Consider the following 14,775-nt stretch of genomic DNA (forward strand, 5'->3'; position numbering starts at 1 on the left):
CCTTTGCTTATGTGTGAATTTTTTAACATGTATACTGTATATATGATGTATATCCTGCTTTTTTCTTAACATTATATTGTATTCATTTACTCATATCATTAAATGCTTTTAAGAAACATGATTTCAATGTCTGGTATTATCTCATATACACATATTACAATTCATTTCAACATCACTCTCCTTGTTGTAAATTTAGATTTCTAGTTTTTCACTGGACTATAGCTAAAACATGAGAAATATCTTCTATATAAGTCTTTGTGTGGATCTCTGAAGTTTTCTGCAGTGTAATAACTCCTTAAAATAAGTACAAATAATACATAAGTATTAAGAAGGGGAATTACTACTTAAAATATTTGAAATAGATGTTGCCAAGTTCCTTGTAAAAAGTTTGTATCAATTTATATTGTCAGTAGTATAAGCAAAGGTAAATTATGCTGCATTCTCAATAATACTGATTTCATTTTATTTTTGCTAATTTATAAGTACAAATGATATATCATGGTTTTAATTTTCATTTCTTCGATCACTAGGGTGAATATTTTTTGTCTGTGTTTTTATTTTAGTCACTTGAATAAAATTGAGGTTTTCATTCCTTTTTTGGCCCTTTAAATGTCCTTTTATTCTGAGTTGCATGTTAACGTTCTTTGTCAGGTTTTTCTTTGCCATATTCATTCTTAATTGAAATTCATGTAATAAGAACATTAAAACTTTGCCACATGTATGGAAAAATTTCTCCCCATTTCATTTTTTTCTAATCTGAAGCGGGAAGAAAAGAACAAACTTAGAGAGAAGCAGATGTGACAGACTGTGCAGGTCCTGAGAGAGATAAAAATACTGTCTGTAAGGTAGCTGTAATTCTTATCCCCATTATACAGATGAATAATGTGGATAGAGAATTTGTAAATACCAGAGGCAGTCAGTACATCTGTGGATTGCAAATCTCTCATGTCCACAATAACTATGTGGGTAGGAATTGTAGAGGAGTGGGTCTGACATGGTTAGATTTATCTTTATCATTGTATTGTATTATTTCACAGGTTATAATTATTTATTAATTTTTCTGTTTGAAAAAATATCAATTAAAAAAGTGCAGTGGATGTAGTCAATGCTTCAGTGCAGTGTCTTTTTTTAACATTTTATTTTATTTTTAAATATCTATTTTTTTATTCATTTATTTATTTTGGCTGCACCGGGTCTTAGTTGCAGCACCCAGGATCTTCATTGCAGTATGCGGGATCTTTAGTTGTGGCATGCAGAATCTAGTTCCCCAACCAGGGATCAAACCCTGGCCCCCTGCATTGGGAGCTCAGAGTCTTAATCACTGGACCACCAGCAAAGTCCTGTCTGTATCTTTGTTTACTTGAAAAAATATGTATTCTGCTGTAGATGTGTGGAGTGTTTTATGAATGTAAATTAGATCCTGTTAGTTCACGGTGCCATTAGCTCCCTCACTGTCCTTATTGATTGTGTATAGTAGTTCTATCAATTATTGAGAGAAGAGTGTTAAAAGTCCCCAACTGTAATTGTGGATTTGGCTATTTCTCCTTTTAGTTCTATCATGCATACATATTTACAATTGCTGTATCTCTTTGCTGGATTGACCCTTTACCATTATGTAATGTTCCTCTCTAGTAATTGTCTTTGTTCTATTGCCTACTTTTCTGATATTAATATAAGCACTATTGCTTTCTTTTGATTAATGCTTACTATATCTTCCTCCATCATTTTGTGTTCAATCAGTTGTAATTAAAGTGAGTTTTTTTAAGACAGTACAGGTGGGACTTCCTAGGTGGTGCAGTGGTTAAGAATCCGCCTGCCAATGCAGGGGACATGGGTTCGATCCTTGCTCCAGGAAGATCCCACATACTGTGGAGCAAGTAAACCCGTGCGCCACAACTATTGAGCCTGCGCTCTAGAGCTTGTGAGCCACAACTGTTGAGCCCGTGTGCCACAATTAGTGAAGCCTGTATGCCTAGAGACTGTGCTCTGCAACAAGAGAGGCCACTGCAACGAGGCACGCACCACAATGAAGAGTAACCCCTGCTCGCTGCAACTAGAGAAAGCTGGTGTGCCGCATTGGAGACCCAACACAGCCAATAAATAAATATATATATTAAAAAAAAGAAAAGACAGCACAGAAGTTTGGTCATTTTTGTTTTTATCATTCTGTCAAGCTTTGTCTTTTAATTACATATTTAGACTATTTACATTTAATGTAATTTTTGATATGTTTGTGCTTAAAATTGCCATTTAATAATTTTTCTGTTTTTCATTTCTCTATTTTCTTTTCCCTGCTTTTTTGTGAGTTACTTGAACATATTTTAGAATTTTTGACTTTGATTCAGGTATAGTGTTTCTGAGTACATCTTTTTGTATAGATTCTTTTAGTGATTGCAGTTATGCATACATAAATTATCACAGTCTACTGCTGTCAACAATTTTGTAGTTCAAGTGAAGTGTAGAAATTTTACCTCCATTTACGTCTCTTTAATCTCCATTCATATAACATAGCATAATATAATATGATATTATATAATGTCATATTTTATAATATTATATTAAAAAATAATAAAAAGACTCTGAAAGGTGGTGTGGAAAAGACACACTATTTAAGGATCTTAGATTCAAGGAACAAGACAGTGATGAGGCAACGAAGAGTAACCCCTGCTTGCTGCAACTAGAGAAAACCTGGGCACAGCAATGAAGACCCAATGCCAAGAAATAAATAAAATAAATAATTTATACACACACACACACACAAAAAGACAGTGATGAGTTCCTTGAGATTCCTTTTTGCTTCCCATATATTCCAGTTTGGGTGTTGGAGAAGCCTTCACCCAGGAAAGACCAATGACCAAAGATTAAAAGCCCACAGACAAGCCTGCTCTCTCTAGGTGGGGGAAAAAAGCAATTTAGCAAGACAGAAAACTTTGACAATAATCACCTATTCCAACCAAACATCATGGAAAAAGATGGGTGCTCTGCTCCCCAGTCAGCAAAGACTGAGTAGAGAGCTGAAATTTCCACTCTCATTTGGTAATAAGAAGACTTTATATTAAATTTTATTTATATCAAATATATGTTATAATAAGATTTTTATTCTAAGTGAGTTGAAGTTTGTTTCATGGCTCAGAGTATAGTCTATCTTGATAATTGTTCCATGTGCACTTGAAAATAAATTTGCTGTCATGTGGAGTGTACTATGTGTTATTCAGGTTTAGCTGGTTGATAGTGTTGTTTAGTTCTATAATATTTAATGATTTTATGTTTACTTGTTTTTATCAATTACTGAGGTTATCAGTTATTGAAGTTTTCAGTTACAATTGTGGATTTGTTAATTTCTTTCAGTTTCATCAGTTTTTGGATCATATATTTGAAGCTCTGTTGTTAGATGCATGCTTTATTGGAGGATTGACTTTCTTATCATTATGTAGTATCCCTTTTTATCCCCAGTATTACTTTTCTTTCTGAAGCTTACTTTGTCTGATATTAATATAGTTACTCCAGCTTTCATTTGTATGATGTTTGCATTGTATATCTTTCTTCATCCTTTTCATTTTTATCTGTACACGTCTTTGAACTTGAAGTAGATTTGTTGTTGATAGCACATATTTGAATCTTACTTTTTAAAATCCAATTCGAAATTTGTTTTGAAAATTAAATTCACATTTAATGCAATTATTTGTATGATTGGATTAAAACCTACTTTTTTCCTAGCTATTTTCTGTTTCTTATATCTGTTCTTTGCTCCCCTCCCCCTTTTCTGCCTAGAGCATTTTCAATGTTTCTATTTTATCTCCTCTATTAACTTATTATTTATCCCCTTTTAAAAATTTGTTTTTGTGGTTAAGCTAGGGCTTAATCATATGCATATTTAGTTAATGGTATCTGCAAATGGTATTATACGACTTCATGTGTACTATAAGGATCTTCAACTGTATATTCTCAATTCCGCCTTCCCATCCTTTGTGCTATTGTCATACTTTTTACTTTTTCATATGCTATAAACATAGAATGCATTACTATTGCTTTTGCTTTAGAGTAATTGAAAATAAGAAAATGTTAATTTTATCTTCATTTATTCCATTTAATTTTTTTTTTTGGTAGATCCAGTTTTCAGTCTGATATATTATTTCTGCCTGAAGAAATTTAACATCTTTTGTAGAGTAGGTATATTGGCAATAAATTTCCTTCATTTTGGTCTGAAGGTATTTATTTTTCCTTCATTTTTGAAAGATATTTTTGCTGAATAAAGAATTCTGGATTGACAGCAGTTCCACTCCTGGGTATGTATCTGAAAAAAACAAAAACACTAATTTGAAAAGATACATGCACTGCAATGTTCATAGCAGAGCTATTTACAATTGTCAATGTATGGAAACAACCTAAGGGTTCATCAATAGATGAATGGATAAAGAAAATGTGGTGTGTGTATATATATGGAATGCTACTCAGCCATAAAAAAGAGTGAAGTTTTGCCATTTGCAGTAACGTGGATGGAGTTGGAAAGCATTATGCTAAGTGAAATGTCAGACAAAGACAAATACTGTGTATCACTTATATGTGGAATCTAAAAAATACAACAAACTAGTGAATATAACAAAGAGAAGCAGACTCAACAGATATAGAGAACAAACTAGTGGTTACCAATGAGGAGAGGGAAGAGGGAGGGGTAATATAGGGGTAAGAGATAAAAATAAAGTTATTATGGGATTATATGAAATCATGTGTGAAACTTTTGAAAATTGTAAAGCACTGTAGAATTTAAAGAACCTTTCATTCAATTAAAAAACTGTAAGGTGAATCCACATTAAAAGTGGGGAGGCTTATTACTATGAAGAATATTTGCTGAATCAATAAATGAATTCAATATTTTAAAAAAAGAATTCTAGGTTGACAGTTTTTCTTTCAACATTTAAATGGTCTTGTCTTCTAGCTTGGATGTTTCTGATAAAGTTGCTGCAATTCTTGTCTTCAGTCCTCTGTATATAATGCTTCTTTTCAATAATTTCTCATTGTCTTTGTTCTTAGCAGTTTGAATATGATAGGTCTATATATATATTTTTTAAGCGTATCATGCTTGCTGTTCTCTGGACTTCTTGGATTTATTGCCTCATAACTATCATTAATTTGGAAAATTCTCATCCTTTATTTCTTCAAGTATATTCTCCTGGCTCTTTTTTTCTCTCTTGTCCTCTGGTATTTTGTTCAACAGCTCTTCGATGTTCTATTAAAAATTTTTTTTCATTCCTTTTTCCTTGTTGGATTTCAGTTTGAGTAATTGCTATTGACTTTTCTTCAAGTCTATTTGTTCTTTCAAGTGTCAAGTCTATTGATGAGCAGTTGAAGGCATTCTTTATCTCTGTTACTGTTTTATTTCTAGTCTCTCTCTGATGAAATTACCCCTCTGATCTTGGATGTCTTCTACCTTTTAAATTAGAATTTTTAACCTATTAATCAAAATTATTTTAAATTCTCTGCCAAATAGTTCCAATGTCTGGGGCAGAAGCTAAATTTTGCACAGGGTTTTAAGCTGTGCTCAGAGTTGCTTATCACTATGTAAGTTTATAGAGAAACATCACAGACCAGCAAATTGGCCAGGTTTTGGGGAGTAAAATTGAAATAATAAAACAGGAGAAACATTCTGGCACTCTCTTTGTTAGAGTTTTATTCTCACAAGAACACTTAAAGGTGGTAAACCTAATTCCATAGCTCTAAATTCATAATTTCTTTGTCACAAGAGCTTTATCCCTCCTCTAATGCTTAAACAAATGTTCTGGGCATCAACTCGAGTATAATTTTTAAAGGAGTATGTTGTAGGTTCTTTTTGACCTAATTTGTTAAGAATATTTCTTTTTTTCCCTCACGATCTTTCCTCACTAATTTCTATGGGCAGTATGTCTTCAGAAAATGCTCCTAAGGCTCAACACATGTCCAGACAACTAACAGCAAGATTTTTTCAAACTGCAGTGGTGCTTTTAGTTTTTGAAATAGCAGCTGCAAAAATCATGTGGGTGACTTTGAAGCGTAAACATATACACAAATAATGTGATCTTTCTTTTAAAAAAGACGTGGAATATTTTGCTCATCTTGATATGGGGGGTATGTTCTTACCAGGGGCTTTTTTTAACATGTGAATAACATAAGCTTTATTTCACAAGCAATTCACCCATCTCCCCAGCTATCTACCCATTTATCCACTCATGCATTCATTTATTCAACAAACATCTTCTGAATGCCTATCTGCCAAACACTTTATGAATAATACAAAGTTGCTTCTTGCAGAGAATTTAGTATTTATTGGAGGAGATAAGATGTAATAATAAGGAACAATAATACACAATAAAGTGTGATGTTGTTACTGCTCCCTAGAAGTAGAGTCTGTGCGGAACACCTGTTTGTCCTTTCAATTGCTAACTAATTTCCTGCATGCATTATCGCTTGTTCTCAGTTGCACAACTCAAACTCGGTAAGAATGAGACTGCTGGTGTTCCCTTCATGTTCTCTGGGGTTAAAAATCTCTCCCTGATGTACATGCACAATCCCAATAATATTTATGAGAGTTACTAGTGCCAGCAGGAGGCTCTGCCCCTGAAGCTGTTGGAAGGCATTTGAACAGCTTTTCAGTGAAGATTAATGGTTACAGAAAAGAAAAAAAAATCTTGGTCTGTCAGCTAGAAGTTAACTCGAAGGGATATAACAGAAGAAAGCCAGTGAGGATACTTCACAAACAAGGTGCGTTTGAGGAGTTTATGTTGGAACTAAAGCTTTGATGAATTACATGCATAACGCTACTGACAGGAAGATGTCAAAGTTGTTGGATAACAACAGAGAAAATAATGAGGATTACTATTCCAGAATGCCAAAGCACACCAACAATCCGTTTGTCTAAGAGAATAGTAAGCAAGTGCATTTCTTCAGGTTAAATTCATTTGCCAAGCCAGACAGAAAGCTGACCCAGGTGGAACTGTACAGGAGATGCAGATTATACTTCCAGGCTTTCAGACTTGCATTGAACACAGAATGCTGCAATTAAACAGTTGCACTTCCTCTGTGTTTTTGGTCTTCCCCTGTCTTCCTGGGTTGAGAATCTAGATGGAAAAACACAGTGACGAATGAAGTTCGTAGAGCCTTTGTTCAGGAATTTTAATTATTTCCCGAACATATATTCCATTTTGATTGTTCCTCAAAAACACTATTGAGACAAATTTCATTATTTGATTTGCTTTGGAATATAACCTCTTCTTATTATAACTGAGATGCTTGTGCCTTCTTTGACATAAGGTTCCTATAAGGCCTTCTGTAAACTTTGATTCAACAATTTGATGCTATTTGCAGGATGCCTCATTCCCTCACTCATTTTAGTGGTCTGGAATCACAGACCTTCTGCTATGTTCCACATTACAGAAGGCTGCAGGGAAGAACCAGGAAGGGTGTCATCATCTTTATGAGTAAAACGGAGTTCTCTATTACTTGCCCCGCCATCAATATAGTCTACCTGCTACCACTGCAGCCATCACCTGAGACAGAATCTGTAGCCAAAGGTCCTTATCCTTCCAAAACAATCTGTCCTACTGTCCTGGAGGGAAGGCAGTGTCAATATGGGTCTGAGCAGATAGTTATATTGTACCTCAGAGATGGTCTGGTGTCTATGGTTTTGACGCATCTTTTTTCCTTCTGTTTTTTTTTCTCCTTAATTCATCAAAGCAAAAAAATTATTCCTAAGGAACACATTTTAATATATACATGCAAAACATTTACATTATATAAAAATATATATTTCTACAGGCTATAAATCTGTGTTTTCACTTGCATTTCGTCAATGTTATTGAGGTTAATACACTTAAGAACAGGAACAAGAAATATTAGATAGGCTTTAAATACCATGTACTATTGAAAACTAACTGCATGTGAGGAGAGAATTATATTTTTTGAGGTTTGGATTTGGGCAAAGTAAGGTCTGAATGACTGTATTTCTCTGGATATTTCAACAAGAAGTTGCTGTGACAAATCAGAAGACTGGAAATTGTTTTGTAAACATAATATGTAAATAACCATAAGAATAATAACAATGATCATTTTGTACTACCACTAATAATATTGTACTATATGTTAAGATATTTTTAGCATGCATTATCTCATTTAATTTTCACAACTCTTGAGACTAAGTGTTTTGGTAATACACATTTTATGGGCTTAAAAAAAGGTTAAGTGATTTGCCAAAGTCACACAATGTTGAACCTTAAAGCAAAGACATATCATAGTAGAGTCTCATTAAATATCCTTCAACACCTATCAGTACATTTTGCTATTTGTTGCTTGAACAATGGCTCAAGGCAGAATTATTCACACACAAGTACTTCCAGATGCCAGGAGGAATTGCAGGGGTGCCAGGTGTGCATTGCTTTGGGTTCAGTGGGTTCTTTTTCTTTGCTCAGAAGGTCATTTATACCCTGAGGCTCACATATCTACAACTGAGGGCATATTAACAGAACAGCTAAAATCCTGACAGTAAAATTGATGGTAAATAATAGGTCAAAGGATTATAATGGGGTAAATTAACTGCAAAATGTGAGAACAAGAAAGCTTAATTTTGCATTTTGGCAGCGTTTTAAATTCCTTGTTATTCAATTTAGTTTTGCTCTGTTTTCTTTGAATGTTTTTGGCTATATTTACTGCTCTATGCTTGAGAGGCTTGCTGATTGTAGCTTCGTGCCTTTCCTCAATTTACACTAAAATTTTGTGGTTAAATTCCTGAGGTACATTGAAATTTTGGTTATTAATATGCCTGCATTATTTCCAAGTTAAGCTTGTTTCTCCTGGTTTTAGAAGGCTTACAAAAATGGTAGTACCATTTACTGAAAAATGTTCAGCAAGTCCTCCTAACTCTGTTTAAAGGCTGCTTCTGAAAAGCGGAAAGTCCTTCACTGGGTTTTATTTGAATTCATCATTCACACACTCATCACAAAGTTTGGATCCAGCCCAGGGTTGTTAAGAGTCTTTTCCTTGACTGGCATGAAGTGTTGATTAAAGTTCTGTTTGGCTTCTACTCAATGGTTGGCCAGCTTTTGGAAGCAGTATTCTAGTCTCCATCTGTATGACAACATTTAAAATATTATGTACCAGAAATGATACATATAATGTCTAGAAGGAATTTTTAAGGAAGAAGGTCTTCCCACCTGAGCTACGCTACTACTTGCTATAACTCAGGGTTTTTTCTTCCTCAGGCAGTTGCCTCACCTTTTCTCAGCCAGAGCTCATTTTACTCACTTATTTTAACATAATACATTAGATTTAATAGCTTGTTTATTTATCAGTTCTTTCACTCATTTGTGATTTTGTTTCTTCCACTAGTCCTCATTTCTTTTTTTTTTTTAAAGGAAGAATCATGAAGTGGTCCATCTACTCATATTTTATTTTATTTTATTATTTATGTATGTATTTATTTTTTAAAATATTTATTTATTTATTTATTGGCTGCATTGGGTCTTCGTTGCTTGCATATCGGCTTTCTCTAGTTGTGGTAAGCGGGGGCTACTCTTCGTTGCGGTGTGCAGGCTTCTCATTGTGGTGGCTTCTCTTGTTGTGGAGCATGGGCTCTAGGCATGTGGGCTTCAGTAGTTGCAGCACATGGGCTCAGTAGTTGCAGCACAAAGGCCCTAGAGCATGTGGGCTTCAGTAGTTGTGGTGCACGGGCTTAGTTGCTCTGTGGCATGTGGGATCTTCTTGGAGCAGGGATTGAACCCGTGTCCCCTGCATTGGCAGGTGGATTCTTAACCACTGTGCCACCAGGGTTAGTCCCTATTTTATTAAAAAAAAAAAATCTATTTATTTATTTATTTAATTTGGTTACACCAGCTCTTTAGTTGCAGCCCACAGGCTCCTTAGTTGTGGCGTGGGAACTCTTAGTTGCGGCATGCACGTGGGATCTAGTTCCCTGACTGGGGATTGAACCTGGGCCCCCTGCATTGGGAGTGCGGAGTCTTAACCACTATGCAACCAGGGAAGTCCTCTAGTCCTCATTTCTTGAAGCTATAGCCAGGATCTGGCCCAAAGTATGTATATAATAAATATCAACTGAATGATAGAAGTATTTTTTTCCATTTTTATTGAGAAGTAATTGAAAAATATAATTGCATATATTTAAAGTGTACAATGTAATGATTTTACATACACATATGTACAATGTAATGGTTTTTTTTATATATGCTTTGCGGAATGATTACCAGGATCAAGATAACTAATACATCCATCACCTCACCTAGTTAACTTTTTTTGTGTGTGTGGTGCGAACAGTGAAGGTCTATTCACAGCAACTTTCAAGTATATGATCTTGTATTATGAATTGCAATCACCAAAGTTTGTACTTCTTGACCGATATCTCCCCATTTCCCTCTTCCCCAAGCCATTGGCAATCACCATGCTATTCCCTGTTTCTATGAAACTGACTTTTCTTTTAAGTTTCACTTAGAAGTGATACCGTACATTATGTCTTTCTCTCTGGTGTATATCACTTAGCAGAATGCCCTTAACTTTCATCCATGTTGTTGCAAATGGCAGAATTTTCTTTTTTTCTGTGGCTGAATATCCCACTGTGTGTGTATGTATGTATGTGTGTGTGTATATGTATGTGTGTGTGTATATATATATATATATATATATGAGTATATATATGTAAATATATATATATAATTTTTTTGTTATATTCACTATTTTTTTTTTTTAGATTCCACATATAAGTGATAATATTTAGTATTTTTCTTTCTCTGTCTCATTTATTTCACTAAGCATAATATCCTCCAGGTCCATCCAGGCTGTTGCAAATGGTAAAATTTCATTCTTTTTTTACAGCTGAGTAATATTCCATTGTATGTATATACCAAAGTTTCTTTATCCACTTTTTATTGATGGACACTTAGGTAGCTTCCATGTCTTGGCTGTTGTAAATATTGCTGCTATGAACATTGGGGTGCATGTATCGTTTCAAATTAGTATTTTTGTTTTCTTCCAAGTGGAATTGCAGGATCATATGGTAGTTCTAGTTTTAGTTTTCTGAGGACAACCCATACTGTTTTCCACAGCTGCTGTACCAATTTATATTCCTACCAACAGTGTACAGAGGTTCCCATTTCTCTACATCCTCGCTGACATTTGTTGTTTGTGGTTGTTTTGAAGATAGCCATTCTAGTGGGTTTGAGGTGATAGCTCCTTGTGGTTTTGATTTGCATTTCTATGATGATTAGCAATGTTGAGCATCTTTTCAGGTGCCCTTTGACCATCTCTATGTCTTCTTTGGAAAATGTCTATTAAAGTCTTCTACCCACTTTTTAATAAGGTTGTTTGTTTTTTTGTATTGAGTTATATGAGCTGGTTATATATATTGGATATTAACACCTTATCAGCCATATAATTTGCAAATATTTTCTCCCATTCAGTAGGTTGTCTTTCTGTTTTGTTGATGGTTTCCTTTGCTCTGCAAAAGGTCCCATTTGTTTATTTTTGTTTTTGTTTCTTTTGCCTTAGGAGACAGATCAAAAAAAAAATATTGCTCTGATTTATGTCAACTCTGCCTATGTTTTCATGTAGGAGCTTTATGGTTTCTGTTCCTTAATCCATTTTGAGTTTATTTTTGTGTGTGGTGTGAGAAATTGTTCTAATTTCATTCTTTTACACGTAGCTGTCCAATTTTCCCAACACCGCTTACTGAAGAGACTTTGTCTTCTCCATTGTATATTCTTTCCTTTCTTGTCTTAGATTAATTGACCATGAGTGAGTGGGTTTATTTCTGGGCTCTCTATTCTATTTTGTTGATCTATGTGTCTATTTTTATACCAGTACCATACTGTTTTGATTAGTATGGTCAGGGAGCTTGATTCTTCCAGCTCCATTCTTCTTTCTCAAGATTGTTTTGGCTATTCAGGGTCTGTTTTATTTCCATACAAATTATGAAATTATTTGTTCTAGTTCTGTGAAAAATGTCATGGGTGTTTTGATAGGGATGGCAATGAATCTGTAGATTGCCTTGAGTGGTATGGTCATTTTAACAATATTAATTCTTTCAATCCATGAACATGGTTTATCTTTCCATTGCTTTGTATCATCTTTAATCTCTTTCATCAGTGTCTTATACTTTTCTGAGTATAGGTTTTTTATCTTCTTAGGTTCATCCCCAGGTTTTTTTTTTTTTTTTCTTTTAATGTGATATAAATGTGACTGTTTCCTTAATTTCTCCTTCTGATATTTTTAGTGTATAGAAATGCAACAGATTTCTGTATACTAATTTTGTATCCTGCAACTTTACTGAATTCATTGGTGAGCTTTAGTAGTTTTTTGGTGGAGTCTCTAGGATCTTCTATGTATAGTATCATGTCATCTGCAAACAGTGACAGTTTTACTTCTTTTCCAATCTGGATTTCTTCTATTTATTTTCCTTGTCTGATTTCTAGGGCTAGGATTTCCAATACTATGTTGAATAAAGTAATGAGAATGAGCATCCTTGTCTTGTTCCTGATCTTGGAATGCTTTCAGCTTTTCACCACTGATTATGATGTTAGATGTGGGTTTATCATATATGGCCTGTATCATGTTGAGGTATGTTGTTTCTGTACCTACTTTGTTGAGAGTTTTTAATCATAAGTGAATGTTGAATTTTGTCAAAAGGCTTTTCTGCATCCATTGAGATGATTATATGGTTTTTATTCTTCAATTTGTTAATGTGGTATGTCACATTGATTTGTGGTTATTGAACCATCCTTACATCCCTGGAATAAATCCCACTTGATCGTGGTATATGATCTTTTTGATGTATTGTTGAGTTTCATTTGCTAATATTTTGTTTAGGATTTTTGCATTTATGTTCATCAGTGATATTGATCTATATTTTTTTTTTGTGGTATCTTTGTCTGATTTTGGTATCAGGGTGATGATGTCATTTTAGAATGAGTTCAGAAGTATTTCTTCCTCTGCAATTTTTTGGATTAGTTCAGAAGAATAGGTGTTAATGCTTCTCTAAAGAATGACAAAATTCACCTGTGAAGCCATCTGGCCCTGGACTTTTGTTTGTTGGGAATTTTTGGTTTTTGATTCAATTTTATTCCTGGTAATTGGTCTGTACATATTTTCTATTTCTTCCTGGTTTAGTCTTGGGAGATTGTACATTTGTAGAAATTTGTCCATTTCTCCTAGGTTGTCCATTTTATTGGCATATAGTTGTTCATAGTAGTCTCTTATGATTCTTTGTTTTTCTGTGATGTCAGTTGTAACTTCTTTTTCATTTCTGATTTTATTGATTTTGGCCCTCTCTCTTTTTTTCTTGATGAGTCTGGCTATAGGCTTATCAATTTTGTTTATCTTTTCAAAGAACCAACTCTTAGTTTCATTGATATTTTCTTTTTTTTTTTAGTCTCTATTTCATTTATTTCTGCTATGATCTTTATGATTTCTTTCCTTCTACTAACTTTAGGTTTTGTTTGTTCTTTTTTTCTCTAGTTCCTTTAGGTGTAAGGTTAGGTTGTTTATTTGAGATTTTTCTTGTTTCCTGAGGTAAGCTTGTATTGCTATAAACATCCCTCTTAAAACTGCTTTCATTGAGTTCCATAGATTTTGGATCATAGTGTCTTTGTTTTCATTTGTCTGTAGGTATTTTTTGATTTATTCTTTGATTTCTTTAGTGGTCCGTTGGTTGTTCAGTAACATATTGTTTAACCTCCACGTGTTTATTTTATTTATTTATATATATGTTTATTTTATTTATTTATATATATATTTATTTATATATATATTTATTTTTTTTTTGCAGTTTTTCCCTTGTAGTTGATTTCTAGTATCATATTGTTGTGGTCAGAAAAGATGCTTGATATGACTTCAATTTACTTAAATTTACCAAGGCTTGTTTTGTGTCCTAGCATGTGATCTATCCTGAAGAATATTGCATGTGCACTTGAAAAGAATGTGTATTCTGCTGCTTTTGGATGGATGTATACATATATATATATTGTGTGTGTGTGTGTGTGTGTGTGTGTGTGTGTGTGATTTTTGAATCATCTGTATTTCTTTTTTTTATTTTATTTTATTTTTTTATTATTTTTTTGGGGGTACACCAAGTTCAATCAACTGTTTTTATACACATATCCCCGTATTCCCTCCCTTCCTTGACTCCCCCACCTCGAGTCCCCCCCACCCTCCCCATCCCAGTCCTCTAAGTCTTCTTCCATCCTCAAGTTGGACTCCCTTTGTTATACAACAACTTCCCACTGACTACCTATTTTACAGTTGGTACTATATATATGTCTGTGCTACTCTCTCGCTTCGTCTCAGTTTCCCCTTAACCCCCGCCCCCTCCCATACCTTGAGTTCTCCAGTCCATTCTCTGTATCTGCGTCCTTGTTCTTGTCACTGAGTTCATCAGTACCATTTTTAGATTCCATATATGTGAGTTAGCATACAATATTTGTCCTTCTCTTTCTGACTTACTTCACTCTGTATGACAGATTGTAGTTCCATCCACCTCATTACATATAGCTCCATCTCATCCCTTTTTATAGCTGAGTAATATTCCATTGTGTATATATGCCACATCTTCTTTATCCATTCATTTGTTGATGGGCATTTAGGTTGCTTCCATGTCCTGGCTATTGTAAAGAGTGCTGCAATAAACATTATGGTACAAGATTCTTTTGGGATTATGGTTTTCTTTGGGTATATGCCCAGGAGTGGGATGACTGGATCATATGGAAATTCTATTTGTAGTTTTTTAAGGAACTTCCAAATTGTTTT

The 14,775-nt window shown here is 34.1% G+C and overlaps 1 protein-coding gene across 1 annotated transcript in view; it reads right to left on the minus strand.

The window, feature by feature from the left end:
• The window catches only part of ACO1 (aconitase 1), a 132,629-nt gene extending 118,087 nt beyond the window's left edge, over positions 1–14,542 (minus strand). Inside the window, exon 1 of the mRNA XM_057720323.1 lies at positions 14,473–14,542. The gene's annotated coding sequence lies outside the window, so the exon portion shown is untranslated. The remainder of the gene's footprint in view (positions 1–14,472) is intronic.
• Positions 14,543–14,775: the final 233 nt, after the last annotated feature.

The sequence above is a fragment of the Hippopotamus amphibius genome, chromosome 2, assembly GCF_030028045.1.
Source record: "Hippopotamus amphibius kiboko isolate mHipAmp2 chromosome 2, mHipAmp2.hap2, whole genome shotgun sequence".
Lineage (NCBI taxonomy): Eukaryota > Metazoa > Chordata > Mammalia > Artiodactyla > Hippopotamidae > Hippopotamus > Hippopotamus amphibius.